Below are 10,926 nucleotides of genomic sequence, written 5' to 3'. Positions count from 1 at the left end.
ACTTCTCCTGTATGTTGTGGGGCAATTTCTCCACTATGGGGTGTATGCCCCTGGCAGTGTCTAAGTATGACAGGTCTGGTAGACTGCCATCTAGCTTTGCATACTCCAGCTCTGATAGTAGAGCTGCTAGGTCACACAGTTTCCATGGGTTGTTGGATGAAACCTTGGGAAACGTTTCCACCTTTGAGAAAAGCGCATGCTCTATAGCCTCTGGTGAGCCATAGGTCTCCTCGAGCCGTTCCCAGGCTAATAACAACCCGGCTTGCGGGTGTTGGACGTTAATTCTGACAACTTCCTGTCTAGCGGGTTGTCAAAATAAAAGTCTTGCAAAATAGCAACAATAACCAGTAGGCACATTAGTCTCACTAAAAATGTAACCTAATGAAAATTACATGAAAAGAAAAAAATATGAAACTGCAAACATAACAGTCCCCCTCTCTTTCTCTGTATCTCTCTGTATTTGTCTCTTTTCCCTGTCTTTCCTTCTCTGTCGATCACTGTCTCTCCTATTCTGTTTCCCTCTGTCTGTCTGTTTCTCGCTCTCTCTTTCTGTCTTTCTCTTTGTCTCCGTCTCTCTCTCTCTCTCTATGTCTGTCTGTATGTCTCTTTTTGTCTCTGTATCTGTCATTCCCTCTTCTTTGTCTCTCCATCTATGTCTCAGTGTCTGTCTTTTTCTGTTTTCCCCTGTCTTTCTGACTCTTGCACTTTGTCTTTTTCCTTGTCTATCCTGTCCATTTCTAACACAAGGACAGAGAGACAGCTACAATTAGGGAAGGTCAGAGAAGGATTGTCTGTCCACTAAATCTGTCCTTCTCATCCTGTTTTTCTTTAACTGACATAAATGCAGTTAAATTTAATGAAGATGCCATGTGTTTAATAAAACATTTTTCCCTTTCATTATCTTCTAGCAACCCCTGGATGGTTTCTGGTGGTGTTCAGGAACAAGCCCAACTCAAAACTCATGTTGGCTTTGTTTGGGTGTTCAGTAAGTTTTAACCTCCAATTTTAAAGTTTGACAGTGGTGGATCCATTTCTTCCTTTATAAGGACAAAAACATTTAGAATTTTGACTGAAGGTTTTACATAAAAGACTTTTAAAACCTTGTTCTCGTGCCTTGTGTGATAGACAGTTTGGAAAGTTTGACCCTTATGAACTTTTATTGTGAAGGCAATAGTGTAAAGTGTATGCAGTATAATATCAACATATGGGTTATGACTTTTTTAATTATCAATTGTAATGTTTTAAGATGAGTTCTTGTAAAAAGCAAATTATGCTGTTGTAAGACACGTTTTTTGTTACGCTGCATTTGGTTGTTTTTAAATTGAGAATAAAATAAAGTCATTTTAATTATTTTATGGGTTAAAACTGAAAGGAGAAAAAACTTGACTATGACATTGTTGATGGAGAGGACAGATTGTTTATAGGGAATGTTACTTCCATCCTGGGTGACAATTGTGGCTTTACGCTCTTTCAGGTGGAGTGAATGCTGCTTGTCTTGATGTATAATATGATAGAATTTGACTTTGTAAAGTGCCTTGAGATGACATGTTTCATGAATTGGCACTATATAAATAAAATTTAATTGAATTGAATTGATGCAACCTGCTGGGTTTCCGTAGAGAGGAAACTTTCTGACCAACCTGTCTGTATGATTTAATTGAATTTTACTTTGTAAAGTGTCTTGAGATGGCATGTGTTGTGAAATGGCGCAATATAAATAATATTTAATTGAACTGAAATAAGAATGATTTATGTTGATTTTTACAGTGAATGTCTTACTTATAGCTCCTTTAATGAAAAGAAAACAGAGTTTAACTGTAAAACTGAAAATAAAATACAGTAAAACTGTAATAGAATTAGAGTAAAACTGTATATAAAATTACAGTAACCTGACTGTAAATTTTACAATTACTGGCAACCCTGCTGCCAGTAATTTACTGCAAATTCTACAGTATTTTTTACAGTGTGTAATTAGAATGACTGACCACTATGCTGAACATAAATACTGATGTACACTTGCAAACAATTATACTCAAGGATTTTATGTGGAAACTCTTATTTCAACCTTTGCTGAATCTGTTATAAATACTTTAAATATGTGTTTTAAAGACCAAAACAGTAACCTCTAAGTTTTTTTAAAGATGTATTACTTTGTAGATTTCCAGAAAAGTATTTTATTTTAATCAGGAGCATTTCTACATGCTTTTTCTTATTTTGAAAAGCTCAGCTGAGAAAAAGGAAGTGGTTATGCACCTGAGAGCTTTACTAAGCCATCATTGGTTGATATTCAGAAAGTGGGCATAGCCTAGAGAGGAGACGGGAAGTAGTTTTGTGAATCAGTTTAAGCTAGACTGTGAATCAAAACGAAAGGACTTCTAATTGAAAGCAAATGAGACTTCTTATGCCTAAATTGTACTACAATTATATCCCCTTTAATTGTATATTTTAATACTCGCTGTTGGCTTTAACAGACAGTTTATCTACTCAACCATGGATATTTCATTACCCCCTGTTTGAATGGGTTTGAAGCAAAGCATTAAACTTTAATCTCACCCTGTGAACATCCATCCATCCATTTTCTGACCCGCTTTATCCCTCATGGGGCCGCGGGGGTTGCTGGTGCCTATCTCCAGCGTTCACTGGGCGAGAGGGGGGGTACACTCTGGACAGGTCGCCAGTCTGTCGCAAACCCCTGAATAGTAATCCATCATTACTCTTTAAAAACGTCTCCCTCTGTTCATTTAAATGCTTCAAACAGCTTTAGATAAATATATACTGAGACTTTTTAGGCCTGTTTCATACTTTTAACATTTGTTCATTGATAATACACAAACAATTTCTCTATTAACTTCATCCGATTCAGTCCTTTACTAAATATACAGTTCTCAGCACCCTGCAGAAGGTAGACAGAATTAACCAGACAGTACTCAGACCGAATGATTTCTTATACATTTTCATTTATCCATTATTACTATTATTCCCTGCAGCTCTTCTGAAGTTAGGCCACAGTGTTTGTGAAGGTTCATCACCCAATGATCCTTAAGTTCTTATATCCCTGCAGATTAATCATGTCAATAAATTAAAAATTTTGTCTGAACCTAGAATTAGCGTTTTTATCTCATCATCATCCAGTCTATCGAAAATATTAGACAAGTTGTGTAATTCCTTCAAACCCTTTAAATATTATATAAATATAATATAAAACTGTTTTTATTAACTTAATTCATTCTGTCCCTCTTTTAATTTTCTGTTCAGCCTAAGTAGCTGCATTTATAAATGGTGGATTAAATAAATTCTTGTATGAACGCGTCTCTGTGTCCATATGTCTGGACCTCTGTAATTGGATTTTTGTGTTTACGCGCCAACCTGGTCAGGACAAAGAAGGTTTTTCCCTGATGCTTCTTCTTTTGACAACCCCAGTAAACCCCAAAACCGTTCACAGTCCATGTTAAATTTCAGGTAATCCATGTGGGACCACTTTGCCGTCTCCTGTGTCCCACCTGGTCCCAAGTGCCTCGACAATCGAAACACCTTTAATATAAACCACAGAAACAGATTGTCTCCACACCCCTATGTGTGAAATGTCTCTCCACATCATCCTCTTGAAGCAGCTATGTTAGTGTGCTCTAGGTGGGTTTCCTGAACGGCAACCGGTCCAGGTCACATTTGTGAAATCATGCATTTCAATTCCAACACCTGTAAAGCAAAACACCCATGCATAGTCCTGTTCAAAATGTTCTCTCCACAGCAGATGTGCCAAAGTTGGTTGTCATTGCTGTGTTAATGTTACTCAGAGTCAACCTTCATTCATCAAGTTCTTCTCCATGCTGTGATTTCTTTATTATCACCTTGTGTCTAGCAGTCGCTCTGCTATCCCGACCAGATTAAAAATGTCCAACAAATCTAAATGGCCTTATTTCTTTTGATTAGTGTAGGAGAGAGGAAAATCCTTAAATAATCCTTGCTTAAGAAGACCCCTTGGCAAAGAGTTGGATAGGCTCCATAATATGTTTATTCTGTCATAAAGATGTTTTAACAACTGGTAAAAAAAGGGGTGGGAGGTAACTTGTTATTTGCATTTAAGAGGAGGGATTTTAAAGGTCATAATGCTCAACCTCCTGTATTTGTATTATAATTGTCTGCTGTCACTTTTAATCTTCAATTTACCTTTGTTAGTTAATACAATGAGTTATCATGCTAATTTAGCAGTTTTATAATTTTGAGCCTGTAACCTCTGTGGTGTTTTATCGATGTCTGCCAGTATAGCAAATTTAAGAGGGATCCTAATTATGTGCGTCTTGTCTGCACATCTACTTATTTAAATTTTCCTAGTAAATGCAGTTTCTAAAATGTTGTGTCAATGTCATTTATTACCTGCTGATGTAATGTTCTCTTCAACTCATGCACCCACAAGTGTTTTGTCTTATTTATTTTTCTTGCACGTTAATTTAAAGCTTAGATTGCGTCGCTATATTTATCATTACTCCTCCATTCTGACTACATTCCCTCCATCAAAACAGTCCCATAAATTAATCTGATTAAAATAAAAAAAATATTTAACTATGTATCTATACTGCCCCCTTTTGGCCATAGTGTTCGCTCCATTTCAAGCCTTCAGGGTGAATCAGTCCGTGTATAAACTATTTTGATATATTCACCTCTAACTCGATGCTACAATCAACAATATTCATACGCTATCAAACCTGGTTATTGTCAAATTATTCATAAGGTTGCTCCTATGCTTCCATCACTTAATCGAATATTGTGGTGCAAAATACATTTCTTAGCGGTGATACCTATTTCTTCTCATGCACATGTCTTGTTTTGTGAAGCGTATCATATCTTAAAGTTGCATCTTTGACTGAAAAACAGAGGAGGAGATGAGCGGCTGAGATCTCGCAAGAGCTGTGCGTAAGTAAAACTGGTGATATACAAATAGTATAAATCTGATCCACTCAGGTAAGAACAAGCCAATAATTGATAGTTAAACAAAGTAAGGTTTAAATATTAACAATTGTCTCATATTTCACAATGAAACAAGCTCGACAAGGAGACCTTTACTATCCTTGAGAGCTACCTGGACGAGTGTTTTGACAGCATTTTAATGGGGAAGGCAAAAAATACCACAACCACGAACACACCATCAACAAAACTCTCCCATCCTGGAACCCATAGATAAGAAGCTCACTAGCCTGGATGCCAATCTCGCCTTGGTAGAAGTTCTACACAAGGAATTTCAAGCCCTGAGAGAGTGACTAGAATACAGCCAGGAGCAGCTAGCCTCCATCAAAAACAATGAATCGCTGAGGGAGGCAGTCAGAAAGCTCAACAATGGGATGATTCAGTTGTACGGTGAAAATAGTAAGATGAAGGAATCCATTTTGGACATTCAGTCTCGAAGCATGAGAGAAAACCTGGTCTTTGCCGGCATCCTGGAGCAGCAAGAGGAGGATGTCGAGGGAACAATCCGTGAGTTCCTCCAGCAGCAGCTGAAAATCCCGGCGGACGAGATAAAACACATCATCTTCCACCTGCTCGGAGGTAAGAAGCCCGATAAAACCTGTCCTCGGACGATTGTAGCTAAATTTGAGCATTACAAGCAAAAAGAGCAGGTCAGAAGTCGTGGCAGAGAGCTGCAAGGAACAAATTTCAGCATCAATGACCAGTTTCCAAATGAAATCCTAGATCAAAGGCTAGTTTTATTCCCAATCAGGAAGAAATGCATGGCATAGGGCGTCAGGGCTACACTGTAGAAAAGCTTAATATTAATAGTCAGCTGTTCAGGGATCAGAAGATCAGCTTTATTAGCTGCACAACAGGTGAATTGAAAGCATGTGACACATGTTAAAAGATAATAGAACTGAAGACTGTGATAAATCAAATGTATGCAAAGCTCAACAGCACATTGGCACCTATGTTGATTAGTGTTTAAAAATATCTAAGGCAGAAGGTATGTCTCTCCCTGTTGCCAGCTAAGATAACATGCAGCTTTAGTTTTATTGCCCCCCGGGGGGGGTTGGTCAGAAGGAGCGAGGGTCAACCATCCTCCCCCTGACCTGAGCGGGAGGAGCAGTAAGTGGATGAAAAAAGGGTATCTTGGAAAAACTTAGATCAGACTAAAACTGCATGGGCCAGGGAATGGACATAGATGACTGGTAATGTAAATTTTTGTCTCCATATTTAATTTCTAATAAATTAAATATGCATATTACAATGTTCTACCTCTTGATCAATGTTTTCTCACTTGTGGCCAAATCTGGAACCGGGGTAAGATGGGCTTTCAATAGATATGTAGGAGCAGGCCGGTTTACCCAATCTTTAACATTAGTCACGACTGGGTGTATGGGTCATGGGTTGTATCCTTTTTCTTTCACCCCTTCTCACTCTGCACTTTCTTTATTCTCTGTCTTTATTACCTTATTCCTCTGCTTCTTTTCTGTGGATAAGACAATCACAAGCACTTTATATGGTCTCACCTGGGTCTATGCATATCTATTTCTATAGGGACATGCACTTTCCAGCTTAAGCTTCTCACTCACATCTGTGGTGAATCTAAGTTTTGTGACATGGAATGTGCAAGGAGCTGGCACTAGAGAGAAAAAGTTGAAGAATTTTAACCAGCTTAAAAAACTTTAAGGCCGATGTCTTTTCTAAAGCAACTCATAAATCAGCTACAAATGTAAACAATCTTAACTCACCAGAGTTCCCTTATGTGTTTGCTGCCTGCTGTAACACTAGACAAAGAGAAGTAGCAATTGTAACCCACAAAATTTTTATTTTTAAAATATTAGATTAGATTACATTAGATTCAACTTTATTGTCATTACACAGGTACAGGTACAAGGCAACGAAATGCAGTTTAGGTCTAACCAGAAGTGCAATAGCAGCAAGTGCAGGATAAACAATGGTTCCATAAGTACAGGACATGGGTTATTACTGAATAAATATAGAGATGGATACTATTATAAACAGAATTTTACTGATAGATTTGTCCAATGAGTATAATATATAGATAAGATAAGATAGTCTTTATTGATCTCACAATGGAGAAATTCACTCGTCACATCGGCTCATACAAGAAGGTGCAGAGTAGGGAAGGTGCATTCAGTTATATACAGTGAATCTTCATATCTACAGTGGATCAAAAAGAATACCAAAAATACAAAAAAGGAAATAGGGATATATATATATATATATATATATATATATATATATATATATATATATATATATTAAGTATATATATATATATATATATACATACATATATATATATATATATACTTAATATACATATATCTATGCGCCTACATACATACGTACCTACGCGTATATACGTGCATATCCATTGTATACATGTGTACTGACTTATGTTCAGGTGTTGATAGCAGCAGAAGTCACTACATCAGGCTTATTGCACGGGTTGTAGGACAGTGTATTAAATAGAGTATTGCACCTTGGTTATTGCACATTAATTATTACGGTTATGGTCACAGTTGCAGTTACAGTGCAGCATTGTAAAATCTGATAGCAGCAGGAATAAATGACCTGCGGTAGCGCTCCTTTTTACAGACAGGATGTCTAAGTCTGTCACTAAAGGAGCTGCTCAGCTCCTCTACAGTCTGGTGCAGGGGGTGGAAGGTGTTGTCCATGATGGATGTGAACTTGGACAACACCCTCCTCTCAGCTACTTCCTCCACAGAGTCCAGAGAGCAGCCTAGGACAGAAGTGGCCTTCCTCACCAGTGTTAGGATATCAACAAGGTCACAGTAACACCAGCTTGTTCAGCCTCTTTCTGTCTCCGCTCTGCACTGCCAGGAGCCCAGCAGACGACAGCGTAGAGGAGGGCTGAGGCCACCACAGAGTCATAGAAAGTTTTTAGCAGAGGCCTGCTAACTCCAAAGGACCTCAGCCTCCTCAGGAGGTGGAGGCGGCTCTGGCCCTTCTTATACAGAGCGTCGGTGTTGTGAGTCCAGTCCAGCTTATTGTTGACGTGAACACCCAGGTATTTGAAACTCTCCACATAACAGATAACTAGTATTGTGAACTAAATTTACAGCTGGATATGTACCAAATATAATATACAGGTGAATATTACTATAGATTTATACAGATATGTACAGATATGTATATATAGATAACTAGAATTGTGAACTAAATTTACGGCTGGATATGTACCAAATATAATATACAGGTGGATATTACTATGAGTAGAGTTTTGCAGATATGTACAATAGCATAATATACAGATGATTGTTATTATAACAGAGTTTGCATGTACTATGAATATATGTACAGATGGCTATTACTATATGCAGAATTGTAAGCATGATATGTGCTCAATGGTGGGTAGTGGAGTCTTAGTGATGTACTGGGCGGCTTTCACCACCCGCTGCAGTGCCTTGTGCTCTGCAACAGTACAGCTCCCATACCACACTGTTGCACAGTTGGTCAGGATGCTTTCTATTGCACAGCGATAGAAGTTCACCAGGATATTCGAGGGTAGCTGATTTTTCCTCAGTGTCCTCAGGAAGAAGAGGCGCTGGTGAGCCTTCTTGACTAGGCAGGAGGTGTTGGTTGACCAGGACATGTCCGCTGAGATGTGGGTCCCCAGAAACTTGAAACTGGAGACACACTCAACAGCCATTCCATTGATGTGGATGGTGTCGTGCGTGCCTGTTGAATCTTTTTGGAAGTCCACGATAAGCTCCTTCGTTTTGGTGGTGTTGAGGAGCTGGTTATTTTCAGTGCACCATGCGGCCAGGTGCTTGATCTCCTCCCTGTAGGCTGTCTCATCATTGTTGCTGATGATGAGACCAATCACTGTAGTGTCGTCCGCAAACTTGATGATGGAGTTGGATGCGTACACAGGCTTGCAGTCGTGGGTGAAGAGGGAGTAGAGAAACGGGCTTAGCACACAGCCCTGTGGTACACCAGTGTTGATTGTGATGGACGTGGAGCAGTTGGAGCCTGATCGGACATTCTGGGGTCTGTTGGTCAGAAAGTCCAAAATCCAGTTACACATGGAGGTGTTGATGCCCAGGTCTCGAAGTTTGGCTATTAACTTAGCCGGGATGACAGTGTTAAATGCTGAGCTAAAGTCAACAAACAGCATGCATGCATAAGTGTTCTTATTGTCCAGATGTGTGAGCACAGAGTGCAGTGCCATAGAAACTGCATCCTCTGTACTCCTATTGCTGCGGTATGCAAACTGGTGTGAGTCCAATGTGGATGGTAGCGAGTCTTTTAGGCGTGCCAGGACCAGCTGCTCAAAGCACTTCATTTCGATTGATGTGAGTGCTACAGGGCGGTAGTCGTTAAGGCACTTTGGGCTGGAGTGTTTTGGCACTGGCACAATGGAAGTGCATTTGAAGCATCTTGGTACAGCTGCTTGGGCAAGAGACAGGTGGAAAATGTCTGTAAAAACCCCAGCGAGCTGCTCCGCACATGCCCTTAGCACGCGTCCAGGGATGTTATCTCACTCCACCTCTGCACCAGTGGCTGCAGAGGTGGAGTGAGTGGGTTTATAGTCACTGATGGCCTTGATTCCCTGCCACAAGCGTCGGGGGTCAGCGTTGGAAACGTGTCCCTCTATCTTAAGCTTGTAGCAGTACTTCGCCTCTTTGATGCCACTTTTCAGATTTTCTCTGGCTGTGCTATAGGCTTGTGCATCTCCTGATCTGAAGGCAGTGTTGCGTGTCTTCAATAGGAGTCACACCTTCCCGTTCATCCATGGCTTCTGATTTGGGTATGTGGTGATCTGCTTCTGGGTTGTAACATTGTCAAAAGTGGTATTAATATAATCCAGTACAGAGGAGGCGTAACAGTCAATGTCTGTGTGAGAGCCACTGGTGGCTTGAGAAGCAAACATCCTCCAGTCTGTGTGTAGAAACCTTTCCTGAATTGATTAGACAAAATAATAGATCCTGAAGGTAGATTCATAATAATAAGAAATATCTATTCATAACCAACAGTTATGTATTGTTAGTATATATGGCCCAAATGTTGAGGACCCTTCGTTCTTCCAAAAACTTTTCGATGTCATTTCAAAACACCTGGATTGCTCTCTATTTATTGGGGGTGACCTCAACTGTGGTCTAAATGAGGAAATAGACAGGTTGAATACAACAGGAACTTAGCACAGTTGGCACTTATTAAATGTAGTCAAACAATAGATCAGTGATTATGGTCTTTGCGATGCATGGCAATCTCTTCATTCTAACAGTAAGGAATATACTTTCTTTTCAAATGTTCATTATTCCTACTCTCGTTTGGACTATTTCTTAATCAGCAGCTCGTTGCTCTCTGACATTTCAGATGCTGTAATACATCCAATTACTGTCAATGATCATGTTCCTGTTTCTTTAACCTTAATAAATAAAAAAGTAACACCACAAAACAAAAGCTGGAGACTTAATACATCATTGCTTAAGGATGAAGAATTTATTAAATATTTTAAAGAAGAGAGGACTTCATACTTGGAGTACAATAATTTACCAGGGACATCAGCATCTATCCTCTGGAAGGCAGGGAAAGCAGTGATGAGAGGTAAAATAATTTAATTCTCATCTCAGAAAATCATAAAATGCGTAAAGCAAAATCGTCAAATCTGTAAACCAAATTAGAATTAAATGAATATATTGAAAAGCAAAATAAATGCTTAACTCAAAGGCGGCGAATAGAAAACTTTGAAATGACAATACGTCAGGAAGCTTTTTAAAGTTTTTAGACTTTTATAAAGAGTTCTGGAATATTCTGGCACCAACTTTCCAAAGAATGTTTCAGAAAACTCAGGAAAATAGCAGATTCTTGGCTAATACTAATTCTGCTACAATTAGTCTCCTGCTTAAGCCAGGCAAACATCCTGTGTTTCCTACCAGCTATCGTCCCATATCCCTTATTAACGTTGATATTAAAATAATCTGT

The sequence above is a fragment of the Fundulus heteroclitus genome, chromosome 19 (assembly GCF_011125445.2).
Source record: "Fundulus heteroclitus isolate FHET01 chromosome 19, MU-UCD_Fhet_4.1, whole genome shotgun sequence".
In the NCBI taxonomy this organism is placed as follows: Eukaryota; Metazoa; Chordata; class Actinopteri; order Cyprinodontiformes; family Fundulidae; genus Fundulus; species Fundulus heteroclitus.
Note: the sequence above shows the minus strand (reverse complement) of the source record.